The sequence below is a fragment of the Adiantum capillus-veneris genome, chromosome 21 (assembly GCF_014529385.1).
Source record: "Adiantum capillus-veneris isolate H3 chromosome 21, ASM1452938v2, whole genome shotgun sequence".
Classification (NCBI taxonomy): Eukaryota; Viridiplantae; Streptophyta; class Polypodiopsida; order Polypodiales; family Pteridaceae; genus Adiantum; species Adiantum capillus-veneris.
The window spans coordinates 9,017,913-9,031,971 of record NC_140951.1 but is presented as its reverse complement, the minus strand read 5'-3'; the positions used below and the strand labels follow the sequence as shown (position 1 = coordinate 9,031,971).

At 42.9% G+C, this 14,059-nt stretch overlaps 1 protein-coding gene across 1 annotated transcript in view; it reads right to left on the bottom strand.

Annotated features, from left to right (window-relative positions):
- Window positions 1-6,382: 6,382 nt before the first annotated feature.
- Window positions 6,383-14,059, bottom strand: part of LOC147430514 (mediator of RNA polymerase II transcription subunit 4-like) — a 53,796-nt gene continuing 46,119 nt past the window's right edge. The window contains exon 2 of the mRNA XM_086493136.1: window positions 6,383-6,735. The gene's annotated coding sequence lies outside the window, so the exon portion shown is untranslated. The remainder of the gene's footprint in view (window positions 6,736-14,059) is intronic.

Sequence of the window (14,059 nt, the reverse complement as noted above, 5' to 3'; positions counted from 1 at the left end):
TTGGTTCATTGAGTACGCCATTTGATAGCCCTTTGCAAATGCTACCCAATGCATCCTCAAGTTCACATTTTGGCCAAGTTTAAGCTTTGCTAAGGGCTTTGCTATTATTAGGTGTTTGTGTTCTTGTGCACCACTATCAAAGTTCGCTTATAGCGCTCTTCTTTGGAAACTCTCCACGTGCAAAGGTCAACGGCCAAGTGGTGTGGGGCGCTAATATTAGAGTGTTTGGTGGCGGGTCTTGAGCTCAATCCATACAGACTACTTTTCGTAAGTGAGCAAGCCCGGCAGACACGAATATAGACGCTCAAGTGCAATTCATGACGGTTTCGGGTCCGACCGAACTCATCTATCTATCAAAATAAAAAGAAATTTTTTTCTCTGATCATCTCCCAGCGGCCCTGCCACGCCCGGTCATCCTCCGGCTTCCACAGGTGCTTCCTGTCGCTAATCGACCAAACTGCCTTCTCAATTCTTCTACCAATTTGCTCCAATCACACCACAAAAGTGAGGGGCCTTTCCGACCTGACAACCAATCATCCACCTAGCTCCTAGCAAGCCTGATTTCCCACGCTGCCTTTTAAGCCTTGTTACTTTAGCTAAGAGCATTGTCCCACTATAGAGAGCCACAAAGCAAGCAAACCCCTTGGAGACTCATCTTCATCGAAACAAAGACACTGAGTTCCAACTGTCTAGGATCCAATCAAAGTTTGCGAAGATTTGCTTCTTGTAAGAGAAGAGTGACTTCACAATCTAATAAATTTTGTGAAGATTTCATTGCATAAAGCCACAAATGATGCACTAACCATTGCACAAGTTTTTTTTATCTTCTTGTAAAAGGAGATTAGACACTGCCCCAAGATGGTAAGACCTTCTCCACACTGCACATTAGGGGTGCACCACAATGGGAGAAAAGAGCATCGACAAATTTACCGGCCAAGGCTTCCACACATAGCAAGCCAAAACCAAGGGGTACTTGATGAAGAAACAATTGTGGAGTGTTGTCAATCCATTGGGGGAGAGTGAAAGGGTAGAGACACGTCAAACCCTTGCACAATTTAATGCCACAGATGAACAAGCACTTGGAATACTTCTCACATCACTCGGAGACAACTTCGTGCACTACTTAGATGAATGCACCACAGCACACGAGGCATGGATTACTTTAGAGCGACATTTTGGATCCATTGCAAAGCACTCCAAAATATCTCCAAAGATGCAGCTATATAGCCCAATTATGAAGCATGGTGAGGATATTGCTTTCCTTGTGAAGCAGCTCAAAATCATCTGCACCCAACTTGGCTACATTCGATGTCCTATAGAAAATGAAGATCAAGCAGCCATTTTAATAGTCATCGTGCTAAAGGAGAAAGAGCCCATTCCCAACCTTGAAGATGTAATTAATTCACTGCAACAACATCAGAAGAAACTAAAGGGAGGCACAAGTGAAGCTAGTGGAGCATATGCAATAACATCGAGAAATTTCAACAAACAAAAAAATCTCAAGTGCACTCACTATGAGAGAACCAACCAGCTTTCCAAATATTGTTATATAGTAAACCCTTGCAAAACCTGTGGCCAAAAGAATCATGCTACCAACTATTGCAAGCTCAACGACAGCCAAGTAAAGTTTTCCAACAACACCAGAACCAACTACAAAGAGCGGTACAAAGACAAAGGCAAATCCAAAATCAATCTTGTTGCTGCTAAATATTCCAATGATAAAGACACCAACAATCAAGTTAGCATAGTCTACGACGATATATTGTGAAGCACTATCATTTGTACTTCCCTCATTTGTGTGTAGAGAAGGATTTGTGGATCCCACCTTGTGTCTGGGGATCATTTGTGTTTCATACCTTGCTATTATGTTTAACGGGAGGTTTGTGACCTTATGTGCCTACCCCATGTCTATTCTCTTGTGCATTGGTTTAACCCTTAACGAATCTCTCTCTCTAGCATTATTATGATCACATAATCAATGCCAGACTACACTACCCACCATAACCTTTCACCGGGGCAAAGACCACAAACCCAACAAATATCCTCTTGGAATTTGGACTAAACTAGTGACCAACTATTAAGAGTAAAACTGCCACAAAGACCAAACCACACAAGTTATAATGACTCAATGGACTATGGTGCCACAAAGGCTAAAAACACAAGGCTAAAGACACCTCCCCTCGAACATGAGTCTCCTAGGACCAAGTTGTCCACCACATACCAGGCTATTCACCAAGATGACTCCAAAATGAGGCAGGGGCTCTCCCATATTTTGCCCCTACAAGTCACCACTGTCACTACCCAATTCTGCGACATTGGTTTCATATTCATATTTTGTACGGTGTTGATGTCTAGATGCTACCATTATTGCTACGTGCTTTAATCCTCAAAAAATCCTTTGCTAAGTATCTGAGCTTTCTACAACCGTAGCATTTCTTGATGCCTTTATTTGATGTAAGACTAGTCGCGGTGCAAGAAAAACTAGATGCCATGCAGGTTGATGAAGTTGATGCTTCTCCTCTTGAAGACGGATTTTTCTTCTCTCTCATAGTGCTTGATGGATCGGTCTTATCACTTGGAGACTCTCGAAGGATAGTCTCTCTCCTTACACATGCACAAGATGATATCATCTCCATAAATGAAAATGTGGGCATATATTTCAATGTATTGTGCTTTAGATGCAAAAGAATTTAACTTTGAAGTATATATACATACACACACACACACACACACATATTTTATATATATATAATATATATATATATAATATATATATATATATATATATATATATATATATATACATACAGAGAGAGAGAGAGAGAGAGAGAGAGAATTATTATCCTTTGCTTGAATTTTTAGTGAAGCTTGAGAAAACCTTCTTCTTGAGGCTCTTCTTTTCTACTTGATAAACTTGCCTTAAGCTTGAAGCTCTAGAGAAGATGTTCAAAGTTCAAAGTCAAAAACCTTTTGGAAAGCCTTTTGGAAGCATTTGCTTGGATTTTCCTTGATGGCTTTGAAGTTCAAATGAGCAAAAACTTCTTGAAGGATTTGGAAAAATCGGCTGCTCATTGACTTTTTCAGCTTGTGGAAAAATTGCCCCTATGTGGGCATGAGGCTTGTGGGCAAGCCCTTCTTCTCATGCTTGCGGGATCACCCCTAAATAGGAAAGAGGGCCTTTGTGTGAAAGTACTCGCGGGACTATGGGAGCATGCCCCTAAAGGGATTGGAGCCTTGGGGAGTCCACGAAAAAGGGGACCTCATAGGGAAGGGTAGCCGAGCCAATTCGAGTAGCCGAGCATGGGTAGGGGGGCTTGGGTACACTCAAAAGGGTTCATGAGATTTTTGCAAAAAACTGGTCACGTATGGGTTGGGCTCTAAGAAGGAAAAACCTATGTGAGGGATCGGTTGTGCCTGGACCCACCATTGCATAGAATGGAATTTAACCACGATTTTCATGTTTGTCCGACTTCTCCAATGCTTAAGGGATGATCTTATCTTGGTGGCCTAGCCAACACACCCCAAATGGGTGACTTGAGGAGAAATCCAAAAATAGGCAATATAAGCTCGTTTTTCCATAGCCTCGCACACACATAGAACTCCACACCCCCAAATATAGCATAAATTGGGGATGAAGATGAGGGATCACCTAGGCTTCAAAGGCAAATATTGAGGGCTTGTCGGAAAGAGCTCAAAGAGTATTATCTCCACACAAGATTAATGCCGCAATTCATGCTTCAAGCAAACTTGTCTAATGCCGCAAATTATGCAAAAATAACACAAACATAAGACCTAAATGAAAATGCAAGCACACACTAACTTGAATGTGATCATACACTAATCATGCCAAGTCCGTCAAGAAGGGTAGTGGCTCTATGGAATGGACACGTGGCGTGCCCAAACTTGATGAATTAGACAATAATTAGAGCTTTAATTTGAGACGTGCAATTAGGAGAAAACGATCAAAGAATGCTAATCATACCATCTAATATCAATTGTTGAGCTAGGGTGGATCAACGAGACTAGCATTCATGATTGTAGCATTGATAATTACACTAGTAATTAGAGAGAGATAGAGAAAGGTAGCATGTAGACTCAAAGCATAACTTGATTAATAATAGACTGACAACATGTATACAATGAATGATTGTGTTGCAAAGTGTGTACAAGAGCTTGTTACTTATATGGTAATAATTACACTAGTAATTAGAGAGACAGAGAGAGGTAGCATGTAGACTCAAAACATAACTTAATTAATGATAGACTGACAACTTGTATACAATGATTGATCAGGTTGGAAAGTGTGTACAAGAGCCTACTTATATGGTAGTTGCTAGTGGCTAGGTGCACCTCTCAAGGGTCGCATGTACCTTTTACCAAGGGTCAAGGGGCAACTCTCCACCAAAGGTCAAGCGTGGCTCCATAGAATGTGGAAAAGCTATGCTGACTAGAATGGAATTTGGACTCTTGTGCAACTCACCTGCCACATGTGCTAAGCCATGTGCCCTAACATGCTTTAATGCTTATTGGACTATTGAATGTACAAGAGATGATTCTCACATGCCAATTGTCGACGATAGGCCAAACCCAAGAGGGTGCATATAAGGGGCAGAGGTTGTGTGGAGAGACCAGTTAAGTACTTCGTACAGTCTCAAAGAAGGGATCTAGTGTTCAAGGTCATCAATGACACAATCCAATTCTTTTTAGTCAAAAAAAGTGGGATAGGGAGGGGCTTGAATTTAGAAGCTCTCAATTTCAAATCATTATCTTATTAACTTGCTACCAAATGCAATTTGGCATCAGGCAGAGACTTGCAATGTGCACTTTAAAATTTTCCCTTTTGGCTCTTGCAATCATAGTTCACATTCGCAACTAATTCACACTATAAACATGTAGTGGTGTGTACACACCTTGCAAAGTTCATCCATAGTTCGCATGCTTGTTGACACTAGACAAACTTACACCAAATTCAAATTAAGATCAATGGTTCAGATTCTTGAGGTGGTGCTTTGCTTACTTCAACTATAGATCCCCTCCAACACTAAGGTGTCATTTAGTGACAAGGACGACCTCCTCTACGGGTCCAACCTTAGGATGCTTTTACAAATGGGGATTTTAAGTCTAACATGGGTCCCCTTGCCCACAAATTACCAGCTTATTTTATGGCCACTTCGCAAATCAAATAAACAAATAAACAACTTCCCCCCATCACCCTCAACAGATTTGAATGCGAGTACTCTTTTTTTGAATTGAGTCAGCACTTTCTTTTCAAAAAAATGTGTACCCTTATGTATATAACATACAAGGGTCACCATATGGTAGAATGTGTTGAGGGTGACTTTAGAGTCAATGATGCATTCCGTTGACGGTTGCCTTGAGGGGATTGTGTGTAAGGATATCATATGGTAACATGTGAGTTTAAGGAAGGGGGTTTATAGGGGAGAAAAAATGCATTTTATTAAGAATGATCCCATACATAGGGGTGAAGAAGGGGAGTTTCTTGCATGCAAGTCATGTCCCCTTGTTATTACTAGGGAATGGTAAAGACACAAGCAGAGCTTTAGTGTCAAAAAAGGCTCCCCACTCTTTGATTATCAAGATGAGCCAAATCCCAACCAATTTTGACTAGCTATCTTGGCACGCAGAGAGAGAGAGAGAGAGAGAGGGGGGGGGGGGGGGGGGGGGGGGGGGGGGGGGGTCGTCATTCTAGATCCAATTAAACCAACAATAACAAGGGCAAGGGTCACATTGGTATTCGAAAACAAGCAAGTGCTAAAATCACAAGGCCTCCCTTGGATTGGAACAACTACAAGGCCTAAATTAATGTCATTAAAAATTAATATACTTTCCATTTTACACTTTTTAACAGAATTTATACTCTACTTATATGAGCAAAAACTTAGATGCATATAGAAGAAATTAACATACAAATGAAAACAAATTTAAAGTTTTAATTCAAATTATATGTTGTCGCTAATGAGAATAAATGAAAAAGTGTAGGTGGAATGCAAGCATTTTACAAAACTATTCATATGCTTATTATGAGGTCAAAACAGAAAATATGAACACACAGTGGTCATGAAAAAGTTGATGAGTAAAAAGATGCCTACGTAAGAAATGGAAGAAAAATGATTTCATTGTTAGCTTCGCCATGTGACACCGACTTGTATCTGATGGGTCCGATTGCTCCCTAGAATTAAATGCCTTACTAAAGTTTTATGCAGGCCAAAATCATATGCAGTACAAAATGCATGTAGCAAATCACTTGATGTACAACTAGGCATCAATACTCTGTGTGTGTGTGTGTGTGTGTGTGTGTGTGTGTGTGTGTGTGTGTGTGTGTGCACGCGTGCGCATTAAAGGAGGGAGTAGACACTCTGTATACTATAAGCCTGATAAACTGAACTGGTAGTAAAAAAAACCTGAAAGATAGTGATAACAACAAACCGAAGGACAAAACCAGTGATACAGAGTTACAAAGATGGATGATATATCAAAGGCCAGGGACGGAGGAGTAAAGGATGACTGTAGAAGAGAGTTGAAGCAAGCACCACCATAACCTGCGACAAGGAGGATGAAAACTCCACCAAAGAGTCTCAAATATAAGACTCCGAATCAACAAGGCCCAGCGGAAGAAACATCCCCACTGCACATCCACTTAACATCAAAACTTTAGGGCAGAGAGAACCTCAAACCATCCCTGGCAGCATCAACAGAGGTACGACGCTCTTCAACCTGTGAAACATCATTATGAAGGGTTGAAAGCCAAAGACAAGGCTAAAACCCAAGCACCAGAAGCGCACCAAACAAGAGAGAAAAGCATAGATGTAGAAAAAAGAGAACTAAATCCATGCGCTTCGGATGTACACCTATCTACTTGCGATTCTGCACTTCATCAAATGTGTGATGGCAGTACACATTCCTTTCATCACATGTGTCTTTTGACCTACTGTGTCTCATAATTTGCAGGACTAAAATGTACAAAACCCCGAGTCTACCAAAACAAACTTCTTTGAACATCCATAACTTGTATACTGGACTTTCTCTATCTGTTTACACTGTGAGAAAATATCCAAAACTAGTAGATCTATGTATTTTGGCATTTGGAGGCACACCACACAAAACCTCTAAGCAACTTCAAAGGTAATCTAGTGTCAGGTGCAGCCAAATTGAAATGGTGAAGATTTAAATTTCACACTTCCACAAATCCTTTGCTTTTTTTCCTTACGTTAATGATTCCTTTTAACTTGAATGGTGATTCTTTACGTTTCCCTCAAGAGAGGGAATGAGAGAGTACGGTACAGATGTGTAGAGGGAGAGAGAGAGAGAGAGAGAGAGAGAGAGAGGATAATGATACCCAATGGATCCAAACCAACCCTCTCAAGGTCCCCGGGGCCACACCATTGCCGATGGGGAATGGAATGTACACACATGCAATACCTCAAGTGCAAACTCCACTGACTCGAATGGGGAATGTCGCGCACCTTTGGATATTTCTCGATGTGGGATTGTGGATGGCCACCAAGGGGTAGATTTGGGGCTGAATTGCGCTCCCAATGTGAGAGGAATGAAGGGCTGAAGCTGGCTGCAAAAACGCAGATCTGGCAAGCAAAACGCAGCAGATTTATCACGTAAAGCAGGGCTGAAAACGCAAATCTCGACGATGCTGATGGCGGACAGCAATGGGATCACTTGATGACGGCGAGAAAATGGCCAAGGTGAGGCTCGATGGGCTGCCGAAGTACCGGACCGCAAAGAAGATGCTAGCAATGGGCGATACCGTGCACACAAAAAGGCTGAAAACTGAAAGCGCTGGCTGATATACTGACAACTGCATGTCATTTCTATCCATCATAGTAGTGAGCATGCAATACCTCAAGTGCAGACTCTTCTGATTCGAATGGGAAATGTTGCCGCAGCAACTCCTCAAGACGAGGCACCTCAGGACAAATTTGATGCACCTTTTAATCCTGCTCGATGTGGGATTGCAGATGGCCACCAAGGGGTAGACCTAGGGCTGAATTACGCTCCTAATGTGAAGAAAAAACCCTAATCTAAAATTCCCCAAGGGACTTGAAAAACATCAAAGCCTAGAATAAAACAAAACATGAAGGTAGAGAAAAGAGAGCTATATCCGTGAGCTTCAGAAAATGTGCATGCATCTATCTATTGGTACTTTCTAGAACGCGGGATAGTGGTACTCAATTCTTTTTATCACATGTGTCATTTAACCTAGTGTGTCTAATAATCTGCAAGACCAAAATGTACAAAACCCTAAAGACTATCCAATCAGACTTCTTAAAAAACTCCATGACCTGCATATTGACATTTACTATTGCTTAAAAGCGTAAGCACGTCTCTAAAACCAGTAGACCCGAATATTTAGCGCTATGAAGCACAACACACGACTTCTAAGGTGATACAAATTGCAAGTTTGAGAAAATTGGCAAAAAACAGCACCCATTTCTTGACATAGTGTGTGTTTGAAAATCTTTTCAAAGCATAGTGTTGAAGGTGGAATCCATAGCCCAAAACAATGCCAAAACTCATTTGCCTTCTTGAGATCCCAATAAAGGATATTAAACAGACTTCCGAATAATTGTTCATACTCTTCTATACAGACAACAAACTACACATTCGGTAAACGAAAAAGCATTTGGTACAAAACCAACATGCAGAAAAACAGACAGATCAGACATGCACACACCCACATGCCCCCCCCCCCCACACACACACAAACACAAAACACACTCGAAATCTGAAATGCTTGCACATGCAACAAACTCATGCCAAAAATTGAAAGGAAGGCAAGTATTACAAGAAACCGGGTCTTCTATAGAATGTACTCAGCGGTTACCCTGCAAAAGGCTCTCTGATTTAAAATGCTGCTACGTTCACTAACTGTCCATGAGCAGCTTTCAGAAGATTAGGTAGATTCATGAGTATAACATAAAGAAACCAACAGCAAAATGGATCTAAAGTGGCAGACCCAACCTCAAGGACATCTCATTCTCTAACTCTCCCTCTATACAAACACCAGCAACCCTGCCAAGTGGAGTGCCCAAATACCAACAGGAGAGCGCATCTGGACGCAGAGTCTCAGAGAGAGTTGGACCCTCAGGGAGTTGTACCTTTGCGAAGCAATAATAAAGGGGCACCAATCTAAGGGGCCAGTGCGTCTAGGAACGGAACTCCGCCATTCCATGTCGACTCTCTCTCTCTCTCTCTCTCTCTCTCTCTCTCTCTCTCTCTCTCTCGTCAAGTTCAGTTATTTGCAGATTTTGTTCGTGTGTTGCTATTGATTTTCTCGCTTGGAGTGTCTAAGCCTATAACAACAGTATCACAGCTCAAAATGATTCTTCTTCTACAGAGGATCCGATCCTTTCTGTAATGCACACAAGTTCTCGCGGAGAATCTAACAGAGACGACACCTCTCTGACCTTTAGTCTGCAAGGAGATGAAGAAAAGCTAAGTCCCACCGTGGGCATAGAAGAAACCAACGAATATATGGCAAATTTCTGACGGGGAATCTCGGGGGTAGTACAAATGTCAACAGCAGGTTGACACATGTATAAAAAGATTGATCAAGTACTCCAAAGACCCAAAATATGTGAATCACTTGAAGAATTACCTGCTTGACAAGGTTCACTCTAGATGGCGAGAGGCTGTCCATCTCCTGTCAAGTCCGTAATGAAACAAAAAGCAAAGCCAAGTGCAGAAAATCAAAAATTGTACTCATATAAAGTGTTTGACAAAGCTCTTGAAAAGAAGACAAACCAGTTGATGAAAGGCTTAAAAGCACTCTCGGAACAAGAGGTAATCGACAAATTTCCCAAATTATTTGGGCTAGAAGTGGACTTTCGAGATAATAAGCAGATCCAAGAAGTATGTTTGTTTTGAGGATGGCAAATTTTTTCTTCCTCTTTGAAGAGTTCCAATAGTTCATCGTCCTCTAGTTCCAAGGAGGATGAGAAAAAACGAAAGAAGCCGTGAAAAAGCAAGAAAAGCAAGAAAACACATTTTTGAAAAAATCTAGAAAGCGCAGGGAGCCTGTAGGGTGCAGTGGAAGTGAATGTTGAACTTTGCTAAAGATGAGTGCTCCGAACTGTGCTCAAGGTTTCCTTTTACTTACGGAAGGGAGAGTCTTCCGCAATGGACACAAACAAAGTGGTGAACGCTGTGAATGAAGGTGCTGAGAGTGAGAGATAGAGAGAGAGAAGAATACGACACCAGAGACGTAAAACCCTCCTCCGAAGGCCCCACTCTCTATGGCGAGAGCGGTCTACTATTGATTGTACAAATCTCTACAATGCTTGGACTTGCCGACGATATCGACAATGATGAGGAGGAGATGAGACGGGCTGAAATCTGAAAATGCTAAGGGCTGAAATCTGCAAATCTTTATCTGCTGAATTCTGACTCTATGTCGGTGACGACGGTGTCGGGGGATATGTGTTCGCTACGTGAGCCGGGCACGCGCCGGGCCTCTGGCTGTGGGAGGTGTGAAAGAGAGAGAACAAGAGACACTGATGCAACTGACTCTGGAAATCACCACAATCATCAATTAATCGATTATTACATCTGAGTACAACTTAATCTTTAGCCAAGGCGGGCTGTTAACAGCACCGTCACTTGGATCATCTGCTAACTAGGAGTTTAAGCTCTCGTTTACAGGATTAACCGGGCCGTTAACGACACCGGACTTAACAAAATCTAAAATGAATCTCTAGCTGATGACGGTGATGGAAACTTCCTCATGTCGCTTTATCTGCTTCAAATACCTCGTGGATTCTGCAAGCTTCGACTCTGCTCACTACATCAATCATCAAGCTTCAGTTATTACCATTTCTCCTGTATCTTCCTGCTTTATGCACTTTGGACTAACTTATCTGCCGTTCACGAGATTAATCTTCACCTCTACTCGACTTGCTCCGAGTCCCTTAACCCCTGCTTGGCCGATACACTTGCTTTCCTCTTTGGAGCTCATGCCAACTTCATGCAACGCTCCAAAATACTCTCCTTCTCAAGCATGAGAGAGTGAGAGCACCTTTCTTTCTTGCTCATGTCCGAGAGCAAGAGAAAGTGCCCCTTCCTTGCCGACTCCTTGCTCCCCTCTTCTCTATCTTATGCATGAGAGGAAGAGATCTTTACTCTTCTTTGTTTGTCAGAGCCCTTTCTCGAGAGTCTTGCTTCAAGACTCGGTTCCGAGAGCCCTTACTTTTCCTCCTCCTTTATTGCTCGCCTTAACATGCCGAGCTCCGCCTTCTCCAAGCCTTACTCCCTTCATTCGCTAACCAAGGACGAGAGGACGAGAGAGCTTGAGAGAGATTTTCCTTGGTCCTTCCTTCTTCTTCGTTTGCTCACCAAAAGAAAACCTCTCTTGCTTCTCCTTCAACTCGAGAGAGAAGAGAGAGCTTTGCTTGCTCAAGAGCGAAAGAGAGGAGAGCTTCGTTCCTTGCTCCCCTTGTGTCGGTTGAAGATCGAGAGAGAGAGATTGCTTCGACCTCCTCCCTGCAATCCTCGTTTTCATGCCCTCGTTCCTGCTCCTCGTTGGCTTTCTTTCCCCCTTCTTCGTTATTAGCCCTCCTCGTTATTGCCTCTATTAATAGCCCTCTCTCCACTTATGCAACGACGGCGCCGTCGTGGTGGGAACGGCGCCGATGACGTGGCAGGGCCAAGTTTCCACCAACATGAAAATGTCCGAAACCAAGGCCGAACAGCGGCGCCTTGAGCTCCTGAGCACAACTCCTTACTATTGCGAGGTCATCCGAAGCCTGCAACGCATGCTATGAACCCATCTTATCCTCCTGCGCATTCGTTCTCGCTGCTGAACACTTTCTTCCTCTTTTTTTTTGGTTCTTTTTCCCACTTACCCTTATAAAACAACCCTGGGGCAGCCAAACCTCCTTTAAGCTCATAGGTGGGCGACACTTCATTCATAAGGGTACCACATTTGGCATGCAATTTAACCAAGGCACCCGCAAAGTCAAATTCTCTACACTCAATGCACTTCACGATACGTCATTTCGGATGTTGAGCTCATCAAGAGCTTTTTGTGCTTTCATATCATAACGGCACTACATTTGGCATACATATCGGCAGAGCAAGACTCTCAAGAAAGCAAAAGGTCATCACCCAGAAGAGGCATGGTAGCTTCTTGTGAGTTCTAATGCTCATAACATCATTGCAAATAACGCCAAAAGTTGCCCAGTTCAATCGCGTCGGCAACTAACACCGACCTTAATCCAGATTATCCGATCAACCCGGACTGTATCTGACGAGCCGTAAATTCCTTTAGACGTCTTGAGTTGCATAGAACGCATACAAAACCTATTGGGCTGTAAAATTCCCAGATGGCACACTGCCCAAGCCGACCTAACTGGCTCGGAGCCGGCCCCCGGTGAATATTTAACGGCTCATATCTTGGCAACCGGGACCCTAATCACTAATCTGAAAAGACCGACGCGCTCCACGAAGTGAGCACTTCAGGCCCGTGCATTCATTTCAATTCTGTCACCTCAGCTGCAATTGCCCAATCCGGTACGGATCTGCAATCGACTTGAACTTTAAACTGCCATAACTTCTTCACCGTAGCTCCAATCGACGAGCCGTAAAGACAGGCCGGTAGAGCACTTCAAGCATTGCAGTTTTAGATCATAATATCCCATTTGTGCTCACTTCAAGCATACTCATTTTTGGCATCATTGAGGCATCTGTTGGTCCTTTTAAAGCCGGATCTGGCATACACTAATCATTAAACTTGGCCTGTTAACAAGCCCTGGTCACTGCCCAGTAAAAATGTAGGCTTCAAAGAAGCTAACTTGTATTTCTCTGCTCTTTTTCTCATCATGGCAGCGGAGCTACACGACAACGATACGACGACGACGCGCTGAAAACGCAGATGCTGAAATCTGCATTTTCCGGGCTGAATCTGCAAACTTTGCGGGATCTGACCATGCGTGGCCAGGATCTACTGCAGGAAGGTAAGGTCTGCGAGGTTCGGGGGTTCTACTGTGGTACTAACTGCTCAAAACTGAAAACACTGCTGTTTCTTGATGTTCCGTCGCGGTGAACCTGCAAAACACTGAAGTGTGATGCTGATGCAAAACGCTAGGGCTGAAAATGTACTGCTGGAGGAAATCCACTAACGCTAGGGCTGATCTGCTGTGGTCAAGTGGATCTGCTATGTCTGCTAACGCCAGGATTCTGCAAGATCAAAAACGCTGGCTGATCTGGTCCAAAAACGCTAGGGCATCTAGGGGTTTTGCTAAGAAGTTGCCTGTTGAGCGGTGCTCCTGCTGCCTCTTCTGCCAGAAAGTGCTAGCGCCAGGTTTCTATTTATACACACTTAGTAAATTTGCCTACCTACTTTCCAACAAAAGTCACTTAAAAATAATGAGTGAAAAAATGTCTAAAATAGGAAAAATAGATCTATGCACTATAAAAATGCTCTTGATGGGTTCTGATGGAAATCTGATGATCATGCTGTCTGCAACCAGAGGATATGCATCTAATCTAAGTGTCTAGACAAGCAGGGTCTGCGAACAGACTCACAAAAGTGCCAGATCACTTCCTATTCTAGACTGGCTTTACTGAACTGAACCCTTGTCATGCTGTAGCTTGTCCACAGATACATAGGGTTAGACGTGTCACGTGACAGAGCCATCTAGCAGTTCAAAGGAGAAAACCTCATCCTCTGCTAACAATTTAGGAAGTGAGAAAAAGAACAAGAAGACCAAGGAGTTCAAGGATGGGGGTCAAGCTATCAAGTTTGACACGTTTTCATGCCGTCGAGCCGTTGAATTTATACAACAATTTGACGTTTCCTTTTTGGAAGGTCGCGCTCCAAAGTACGAAGGGCGGTATCTTACTCGAAAGGAAACGCACAGACATGGTGGTCTACTCTGTTGTTGCGTAGAGACGCACTTGAGAAGTAGGTAAAATTCAAGAGAGATTTTACTTCTGCCTGGATAACATAAGAATATGAAGAAGATGTCATCACATCTTGGTATCATTTGAGAATGACTAAGAGAGACACTTTAGACGACTACTGTCAGAG